Here is an 11,295-nt window from a genome sequence, read left to right on the forward strand (position 1 = left end):
ATAGCCCTCTTGCCAACGGATTGGATCTCAAGAAGTTGAAGCAGTCCATGCAGAAGAGCATGACCTTGCTGGGCTGGGCCAAGTCCCAGGTGCAAGTTACCCGAAGTGATTTAAAGGGACTGCATACCTCTTTGGGTTCACGCAGGCCTGCTAAGAGGAAACGTAGGAAAAACATTACAAAGGGAGGAAAATGTACGTGAGCTCTTCGGAAGATCGAGCGCTCTCATCTAGCCGACGGGAAGCAGCACGGCATAGTGGATAGAGCACGGACCTGGGAGTCAGAAGATCTAATCCCAGTTCTGCCACTTGTCCGCTCTGTGACTGTGGGGAATGCACTTCACTTCTCCTTGCCTCAGTTACCTCATCTGTAAAATGGGGGTTAAGACTGTGAGCTCCACTCGGGCCAGGGACTGTGTCCAACATAATTAACTCGTATCCACGCCAGCGCTTAGTACAGTGTCCGGCACATAGTAAGGGTTTAATATTATTATTATTATTATTATTGAGGAGACACGGCACCAGGAGAATCAACATCTAGTTAGCCACAACTAACTAGGCCACAGCCCAGTACTGTCATCGCTAAGCAGCCACGACTTTGTAACCATAACCATGTACCCTGTGAAAAATATAAGCAACCTATGGTGGTTGCCCATTCGCCTCCACAAACGGAATCTCCTTTCCATCAGCTTTAAATCATTCATTCATTCAATAGCATTTATGGAGAGCTTACTATGTGCAGAGCACTGTACTAAGCACTTGGAATGTACAATTCGGCAACAGATAGAGACAATCCCCGCCCATCGATGGACTTACAGTCTAATCGGGGGAGACAGAAGCACAAAAACAAGACAACAATCACGATAAATAGAATCAAGGGGATGGACACCTCATTAACAAAATAAATAGGGTAATAAAATTCAATAAACTTGCCCCCTCCTCCCTCACCTCGCTACTCTCCTACTACAACCCAGCCCGCACACTTAGCTCTTCTAACGCCAGCCTACTCGCTGCACCTCGATCTCGTCCATCTGGCCACCAACCTCTTGCCCATGTCCTGGCTCTGGCCTGGAACGTCCTTCCTCTTCATATCTAGCAGACAATTACTCTCCCCTATAATTCAAAGCCTTACTGAAGGCACAACTCCACCAAGAGGCCTTCACTGACTAAGTCATTTCCTTTTCTCTCACTCTCTTCTGCACCGCTCGGATTCACCCCCCATTCAACCCCTCAGTGCTAATGTACCTACCCATAATTTACTCCTTTATATTAATGTCTGTCTCTCCCTCTAGACCGTAAGCTCACTGTGGGTTGGGAATGTGTCTGCTATATTGTACTCTCCCAAGCACTTAGTATGTGCTCTGCACACAGTGAGCACCAAATAAGATTACTGGGGATAGAAACCCAACCGGCCAATTAATGAGAGGAAGCTGAACTCACAATCGTGCACCTGATTATAAAACTGAGAATCTCCCTGACCACCAATGGACCCCGTGGACCACGAGACTATAGCCAGTGTCCGGAGGTTTGATTACTTTCGGTCCATCGCCTCCCAAGTGCTTAGTGCAGTGCTCCGCACGCAGTCAGCACTCGAGTACACTTGATGATGATGATCTAGTGTCTCAGACAGCCCAAAAGACAAAGTGATGGGAATACCCTCAGTAGCAGGTCTAATGGGGATTGAACTGGGATCGGTGGATGTTACTATTTATCATGCTAGACCTAGTCTTACCCTCACTAACTCACCGTTTCACAAATGAGGTAACTGACGCACAGAGAAGTGACTTGCCCAAGGTATCACAGCAAAGTGGCGGGGCAGAATTAGAACCCAGGTCTTTGACTCTGTGCTCTATCTTCTAGGCCAGGCTGCTGCGTCCAATAGCAGGCTTTCTTGTTAGAGCAAGGACCGAATGGTGTCTTGGCCACCTGTGTTCTTGGGGCTAGGACAAGGGTGAGGAAGATGAAGATGAGTAATAGATGTAGGGTATGGAAACGGACCCATTTCTCATCTTGGATAGGGCACATGACTAGCAGTCAGGAGACCTGGATTCGAGTCCTTGCTCCACCGCTGGCCTACTGTGTGACCTTGGGCAAGTCCCTTAACCTCCCTGGGTCCAAGTTTCCTCATCTGTAAAATGCGACTAGATGGTGAGCCCTGACATGGGTCAGGGACTGCGTCCAATCTCATAACTTCCTAGAGTTTAGGAAGCACGTAGAATAGGTGCTTAATACACGCTTTAATCTGAGGCAAATTATAAGCACCAGAAGGAGCCTAAGCACCCACTCCAAGGGGACAAAGGGGTAATTGCCTACTATGTGATAGACTCCTAGGCTCTCTCAGCTCAGTGTCTGATAAGACCTGAGAATTTCCAATCAGTGTTAAAGGGACCCAAAATGACGACTTTGCAGCCTGTTAGGACTTCGAAGCCTGGGCCCTCCACTTTCTATCCTCCATAAAGTCTCTTCTTTTTCAACCCTACTCTCAAAAGGCAAAGTTGGCCCCCAAGAGCTAAAAGACACTTGTTTCCAGAGAAACAAAATTCTTGTAATTCCAATATCCCTCTAGCCACTGGGGAAGGCCTGAGAAGAACGAGGCCTCCTAAGGCTGCAGTTTCCAAGCTCTCACCCTTCATGGAATGTCCTGCAATGGTCCGAAGGTCTGGGGGTAGGTGGTTCTGTTCTTTGTGACCCGGAGCGATGTGAACCAACCCTGCTGATAAATGACAACAGAAGTTTGAGAAAAGAATGCCTCCCTTTTTCTTTCCCCAATCAGCACCCCAGAATGACCTCTGAAAGTTCATTTCTCAATGAATAAATAATCACCAATGTTGGGGAAAAAAGTGCATCTTAAATTTGCTGAGGACTTTTGTATTTATTTTTCTTCTCCAGCATATGTAAATATTTTTGGCAAGGTTACGTAATGCTGTTTGTAATTTGAAATCATTTGAAACTTTGATCACTGCAGTATAATGAATGTTTAACTATGTTTACTAACATCTTCTTCAGTATGCGCTACAGTCTTTCTGTGACTGTTGCCGTGATTTAGCGGCCACCACAAGTTCACTTTGTGAAAAGAAAATAAAAATTCACACTTCCCATTAATTACCGTGACTGAACTGTAGTCCGTGGCTGCTTTCATGAATAATGTAAAATACCTTTGCGCATCTAAAGAGCGGAAACGGTGATATTACTTCAGGAAATACTAAGATAAACCATAAAAAAAAGAATTGTCATCTTTTGGGCTAAATTCTGTTCCTCTTTCCCTGTTCTAAAATAGAGACCTTTGCTCTTTTGCAGAAGTTCACACACCCCATATACACACTTAAAATGCATACATGTATGCAAATATGCATGTATACATGTTTGGAATCACAGGGAAAATGGACTGAATAGGACATGCAAACTTGTTAGGTGCAGGGAATGTTTCTGCTAATTCTGCTGTACTCTCTCAAGTGATTAATATAACGCTCTATACATAGTAAGCACTCAATACCACTGACTGCCATCTTGGCATCCATCAGCCTACCTCCCCACAACATTACACCCAAACAGTCCCAAGGCAGAGAGTATCTTTGGGAAATCCAGGCGAGAAACCCCATGCTCAATCAATCCATCAAACAATCAATCCAGGCAATTTACTGAGTAATAGCTGCGTGTGGATGACAATACTTACTCCTGAAAAACAACGTGGTTTAGGAGAAAGAGCAAGGGAACTGGATTCTAATCCCAGCTCCACTTCCTGCCAGCTGAGTGACCTTAGGCAAGTTACTTAACTTTTCTGTGCCTCGGTTTCCCAAACTGTAAAATGAGGATCAAACTACGTGTTCTTCCTTTCTCTTAGAATGAGAACGCATGTGAGACAGTGACTGTGTCCAACCTGATCATCTTGTATTATCAAAACAATCAGCTGTATTTTTTAAACACTATGTGCAGAGCACTATATTAAGTGCTTGAGAACACACTATAGTAGGTAAACATGATCCCTGGACTTTACAGTGTAGTGGGGAAGACAGACATGAAAATAAATTTTAATTTTGAGAAGCAACATGGCTTAGTGGCAAGAGCCCGGGCTTGGGTTCTAATCCCCATTCGGCCACTTGTCAGCCGTGTGACTTTGGGCAAGTCACTTCACTTCTCTGGGCCTCAGTTACCTCATCTGTAAAATGAGGATGAAGACTGTGAGCCCCACGTGGGACAACCTGATCACCTTTTATCTGCCCCAGCGCTTAGAACAGTGCTTGGCACATAGTAAGCACTTAACAGATACCATCGTTATTATTATTATAAATTACATGTAGGGGGAGGCAAAAAAGTATTGGGATACGTATATAAGTGCTATGGGGGTAAGGAGAGTATCAAAGTGCATAGTGGATGGGGGATTAAAGTGAATAAGTGACAGAACAATAATAATGATGGTATTTAAATGCTTACCATAATAATAATAATAATAGTACTGGTTAAGTGCTTGACACCTAATAAGCACTTAACCAGTACTATTATTATTATGGTAAGCATTTAAATACCATCATAATTATGGTATGATAATATATAATATAATATATAATATCATAAGTACTGGGGTAGATAGAATCAGGTTGGACACACTCCCTGTCCCACATAGGGCTCAACTCTTAATCCCCATTTTACAGATGAGGTAATTGAGGTCCACAGACACTAAGTGACTTGCCCGAGGCTACAGAGGAGACATGTGGCAGAGCTGGGATTAGAATCCAGGTCCTTCTGACTCCCAAGTCTGTGCTCTATCCACTAAGCCATGCTGCTTCTCTATGTGCCAAGCATCCTAATAAGCGTTGGGGTAGATATAAGATAATGGAAATCATCACATGGGAGGTCACAGTCTAAATAAGGGAGGGAAAACAGGGTGGGGAGATTAGAGATCGGTCAGGCAAGGCTTCCTGGAGGAGATATGATTTTAGTAGGGCTTTGAAGATGGGGAAAGCGCTGGTCTGATGATCTGTAAGGAGAAGGAATTCCAGTAAGAAGGGAGGTTCTGAGGAAGGTGTTGACTGAAAGAGGGGTAAGATGGAGGCAGAGTAAGCTTAAAGGTAAAGATCCCAGCCCTTTGGAAGGTTCCATTCTAAAGCCACCGACATTGCCATTTGCACGGGTGAGGGCCGGAGAAGAATGAGGTCTCCTGTGGCCCAGGTCCCAAGCTCTCACCCTCCATGATACGTCCTTGAAATGGTCTGAAGGTCCGGGGGTAGGTGGTTCTGTTCTGGGTGCCCCAGAGGCCTCTGACCTGTGAACCAACTCCGCTGAAGGTGGCGGGCTTCACGGGGCCAGCGCCTAGCCATTTCAGAAAGCCTTGCCAGATCAGAAACACAAATATGTACAAGCATATTGTTCTTGAAAAAATAATCTAAAAGCGTCGGGGTGAAGATCGGCAGTTCCGATCATAGAGGTCGATTACCCCAGGTGGTGATATAGATAGAAAGACTCAGAGACGGGAGTTGGGATAGCACAGAAAAGGAGGAAAGTGGCTATACGTCCGTTCGTCCCAGGGGGGTGTGCAGCCTCGAACCCCCGAATTGCTGCGTCTTTTATTGAGCCATGCCATGCCTCCAGGTTACGTTCATTAGGTCCAGTGGGAAAATTCCATTCTCCTCTCCCTGTTCTTTGTTCAACTTGAGTGGCCAAACTGGGGTCAGTGTGTCAGGTCTTTCCTTATTTGGCTTTCTTATCTGAAGGTCCACAGTTTCACAAACTGGAGGGGATCAGAAAATGGAGGGAAGTCCTGGAGACCCTAAAATGGAGTCACTCAGATGGAGTCACTCTTATCCTCTCAGTTCTGCTCCATAGGTCGGGCTGCCGGTCAGTTCTCACGGACGGCAATACACACACACGCGCGCGCAAGAAATTTTAACAGTCCTGAGTAGCTCCAACTGAATATTACATGCAGTCAGAAGGACGGTGTAGTTAGGGAAGCAGTGTGGCTCTCTTCCCGGATCTGCCATTTGTCTGCTATGTGGGACCCTGGGCCAGTCACTTAAATTTTCTGTGCCACAGATTCCTCATCTGTAAAATGAGGATTAAATCCTACTCCCTCCTACTTAGACCGTGAACCTCATGTGGGACAGGGATTCTGTTTAAAAGGACTATCCGGTATCTACCACAGAGCTCATTACAGTGCTTGGCATATAATAGCGCTTAGTAAATGTCATAATTATTATAAATGTGAGGTGCCCAACACAAAGTCTCAGTGGACTTTCCCAGACCCAAATATGGAGACTGTGTACTTTTAGTCCTCGGTAAATTACGAGCCTTGTCACTTAGGATAATTATTTCCAGTCATGATTTGAACCTAAAGGATAATTGTCACTCAACACAGCACGCCCAAGAGAGCTGGAAGTGGGACTGAGTAAGAAGACTTCTTCCTCAGAACGTCGGCAGCAGAGCTGGGTCTAAGAACCAGGGTCTTCAGTCTTTTGCCACTTACTGGGACTCTTCCTCTCATGCCAAACTCACAAGCACTTAGTACAGTGCTCTGCACAAAGTAAATGCTCAATAAATACTATCGAATAAACTCCAGCACATCTCCCCACCGCTCCTGCTGGGTCAAACTATTTTCTCGCCTAGATCTTTGTACTGTCTATAAGAGTTCCTTCAAGGTAAATGCATCCCTTCAACATTCCTCTTTTGCATCTTTGTCCAGCAGCGTTCACCGCTTTGATTCCTTGCTTATTTTTGCTTTATTTATATATTAGATTTATAGATCTCTTTTCATACTCTCTCAACGTTAAGTTATTGGATTTCGGTCAACTGCTCTCTCCGACTTCTTCAATTAGGCCGCGCCAACTGCTGGGTAGAAACGCAGCAAAGGGCCAAGGAATTAGAGCCGAAAGAAAAAAAAAAAAATCACCATTGCCTGCTTTGTGAGCATCTAAAGTGCAGGCTGCTTTACAAAAATCTCTGGAACTCTGCACCCAGACTCTCAATTTACATATTTAGTATAAATTTAGTATAATGAATCCAGGAGCTCAAGCTCTGAGTAAAAAAAGTGAAGTGAATTTATTGGCCCTTCCTCCCGACCCTAACGGATTCCAGTTTTGAGGTGACATGTGAAACACCTGAGTTCTGCCAGAACTCACGTTTCTACTCCATGAGTTGGCTGGAACACTGCTCAGAAATTAGGGAATGCTCTAGACTGTAAGCTCGTTGTAGGCAGGAAATGTGTCTGTTTTAGTGTTATTTTGTACTCTCCCAAGAGCTTAGTACAGTGCTTTGCATATAGTGAGCACTCAATAAATATGATTGACTGACAAAGTTCAGCCTGTTCACAACCAGGGCACCTCAGCATTGGAAGACAACTTGTGCACAGGCATGTGGTATTGAAAATGGTGATCAACTTATTGATGGAATTTCTTAATCAGTTGATATTTATTGAGTGCTTACTACGAGCAGCACACTGTACTAAGTGCTTGAGAGAGTACAAATCAACAGAATTAGCTGACACGCTCCTTGGCCAAGACAAGTTTACAGTCTAGAGGGGGAGACATTAATATGAATAATTTATTATAAATATATGTACTTAAGCGCTGTGGGTTTGGGGATGGGGTTAATATCAAATGTCCAAAGGTCCCAGATTCAAGTGCACAGATGATGCAGAGGGGAGAGGGAGTCGGGAAAAGAGAGCTTCAGGGTGGGGGAAGCCTCTTGGAGAAGATGTGACCATAAGTGCTCTTTCTGCTCAGAGCACTGTACTAAATGCTTGTACAATACAAAGAGTAGGTAAGCTTACAGTGCTCTAATTCCAGTTAATAACAGAGCTACTCATTAAGGTCTTACCTTCTAGACTGTAAGCTCGTTGTGGGCAGGGAATGTGTCTGTTTATGGTTGTATTGTTCTCTCCCAAGTGCTTAGTACAGTGCTCTGTACATAGTACATAGTAAATAGTAAATAGTACATAGGTGAAGCAGCATGGCTCAGTGGAAAGAGCATGGGCTTTGGAGTCCGAGGTCATGAGTTCAAGTCCCAGCTCTGCCACTTGTCAGCTGTGTGACTGTGGGCAAGTCACTTCACTTCTCTGTGCCCCAGTTACCTCATCTGTAAAATGGGGATTAAGATTGTGAGCCCCATGTGGGACAACCTGATTCCCCTGTGTCTACCCCAGCGCTTAGAACAGTGCTCGGCACATAATAAGCGCTTAACAAATACCAACATTATTATTATTATAAGTGCTCAATACGGCTGAATGAATATACGCCACCATTCTGAGCACTGGGCTAGATAAAACACAATCAGATCAAAGGTGCAGTTGTTGTCTCACATGAAGCTCACAGTCTAAGGGGGTGGGGTAACACGTGTTGAATATTCCTCCTTTTACTGATGAGGAAATTGAGACTTTAAGAAGTTAAAATGGCAAGGGGCAGAGCTGGGATTAGAACCCAGGTCACCTGATTCCCAGGCCTGTGGTCTTTCTATTAGGCCAGGCTGTGCACAGAGAACATAATCCCTGTGTCTAGAAGAACCAGGGACCCTTCGGTGACCTCTCCAGATGAAGAACTTAATCACAAACCGGGTGGGGGGAGTACAAGCGAGACCCAGTGCTGTATTCCGTCAAGGCTCTTGGACAATAATAATAATAATATTGGTATTTGTTAAGCACTTACTACATGCAGAGCATTGTTCTAAGCACTGGGGTAGATACAGAGTAATGAGGTTGTCCCACCTGAGGCTCACAGTCTTCATCCCCATTTTACAGATGAGGGAACTGAGGCACAGAGAAGTGAAGCGATGGCACAGAGAAGTGAAGTGATTGCCCACAGTCACACAGCTGACAAGGGGCAGAGTCAAGATGCAAACCCATGACCTCTGACTCCCAAGCCCGGGCTCTTTCCACTGAGCCACACTGCTTCTCTGATAATTGTATTTAAGTGTTTGCTCTCTGCCAGGTGCTGTACTAAACGCTGGGTAGATACAAGAAAATCGGGTTGGACACAGTCCCTGTCCCATATGGGGCTCACACTCTCCATCCCCATTTTACTGATGAGGTAACTGAGGCCCAGAGAAGTTACTCTGGCCTTAAGGAGCAGTAGCGAGGAATTGTAAAGGTCGGGGTAAACAATCAGGCAATTCAGAATTTTTACTGAGAGCTTACTGTGCACAGAGCACTGTACTAGGCCCTTGGGAGAATGTAATGAAAAAAAAGACACGTATCCTACCCTCAATGGGCATACAATCTAGTGGCAGAGACAGACATTAAAACGCATTACAGGTAGAATCATATTTACTGAGCACTTACTGCGTACAGAACAGTGTACTAAGCACTTGGGAGAGGACAATATAACAGTTGTTAGACACATTCCCTATCCAAAATGAAGAAGTAACAGAGTAGAAGGATAGGTAAATAAGTGCTATAGGGGTGAGGGTAGAGTGAGTATCAAAACACTCAGGGGGTATCTACCCAAGTGCAAAGGTGACACAGAAGGGAGGGAGAAAGGGTAGGGAAATGAAGGGTTAGTCAGGGAAGACTTCCTGGAGGAGATGTGATTTTAGTTGGGCTATGAAGATGAGGAGAAGATGAAGATAAGAAGGTGGTCCGTGGATATGAACTGGGAGGGAATTCCAGGCCGGGAGCGGTGGTTGGAGGGGACGACAAGCGGTTGCCAGTGAGAGAGCCGAGATGAAGATTGAGATTGATGTTACAGGAGTGAAGTGCGTGTTGTGGGGGAGGAATGAGGTTAGGGAGGAAGGAGATAGCTGACCGAGTGCCTTAAAAACCAATAGTAAGGAGTTTCTGTCTGATGCGGAGACGGATGGGCAAACACAGGGTTTTGAGAGGAAATGTGTGCAGAACGATTTCTCAGAAAAATGATAATGCAGTATCTTCTCTGTGGAAAATGGCAGGAAACCCCAGCACCAAATATTGGAGAGGAAAGTGACGCTTTCACACAGACTGTGGCTTTGCAGCTAAGACCTAGTTCCCAAACTGAGAAAAATCAATCAGCTCCATCAACGGTATTTATTGAGCGCTTACTGTGTGCAGAACACCGAGCCAAGCGGTTGGGAGAGCTTGATATAACAGAGTTGGTAGATTCCCTGTCGCAAAATGGTGAGCCCTCAAAACCCCAAAGATCATGCTACACCAGGAACTCTGGTCTGGTCCTCTGGCTCTTCCTTTAAGTCCAAGGGAAGCAAAAATGCTTTATTTGGTAGTAAAGTCCTATTACTGTCAGGCCTGCCTATGTCCTGAGGTGATAGGACTTAATGCACAGACTCAATAAAAAGCAATTTCAAAGAGACCTGCTGCCTCTCCAGATTGCTAGAGTGTCATGGTTATTATACTTAAGTTTGATGGGAAGTTAATAAAATGCACACAGCCCAAAATGAATTTCCTCAACTTAGATTAAATTCTGGGGAAGAGAGGGGTAAAGCAGAGAAATTACGTTGCAGGAGATTTTTTTTTTCAAAGTGTGCTAATGTGAGGCATCCAGTAATATCTCTCTGATAATCCTTAAAGCTCAATCCATTCTCCTAATGAAGCAATCTGTTAAGGGATTGGTTTAATCTACAATCTCTTGAGATGGGGAACATCCACTCAGACACAAGGGGCGCAGGCTCCTGGCGTTTGCGGTACATTTGGGAAGTCTAAACACTCTGAATTCCTCCAGGGATGCGAAGCCAGTCACAGAGTTTAGGATTTAGGCTAAGCATCCGGCTGATATTGATTACAGAAACATGGTTACTGCAGTTATAAGGGAACGCTGTACAAACAAATGATCTTCCCGGTATTCATTATTTATTTTCTTTCAAGAAGGCTTGAAAAACATATCCCACTGACCTGATTTCTGTATTTCTTGTGATCTATTCCCCTTTAATTCTTGTGTCCAAACCCAACAAGGGGAATGCAAAATATACTCCCTTCTCTCTGAACAACATGGGGGGTTTCCTTATGGAGAAGGCATTCCAAGCTAAGAGGAAAAGAAACTGCATCCTTTTCCCTGGGTTGGGTGGGTACATAAGGCAACAAAAGATTTTTTTATGGTATTCTTTTAAACCCTCGCTATGAGTCAAGAACTTTACAGAGTGTTGAGGTAGATACAAGTTAATCAGGCCAGGGACAACTCCTGTCCCACATGGGGCCCCCAGTCAAGGAGGAGGGAAAACAGGTATTGAATCCTCATTTTGCAGTGGAGGAAACTGAGGCACAGAGAAGTTAAGTGATTTGCCCAAGGTCACACAGCAGATAAGGGACAGAGCCAGAATTAGAACCTGGGGCCTCTGGTTGCCAGATCTGTGCTTTATCCACTAGGCCAATCTGCTTTCCATGAAGGGGCA

Source organism: Ornithorhynchus anatinus, chromosome 2, assembly GCF_004115215.2.
Source record: "Ornithorhynchus anatinus isolate Pmale09 chromosome 2, mOrnAna1.pri.v4, whole genome shotgun sequence".
Classification (NCBI taxonomy): Eukaryota; Metazoa; Chordata; class Mammalia; order Monotremata; family Ornithorhynchidae; genus Ornithorhynchus; species Ornithorhynchus anatinus.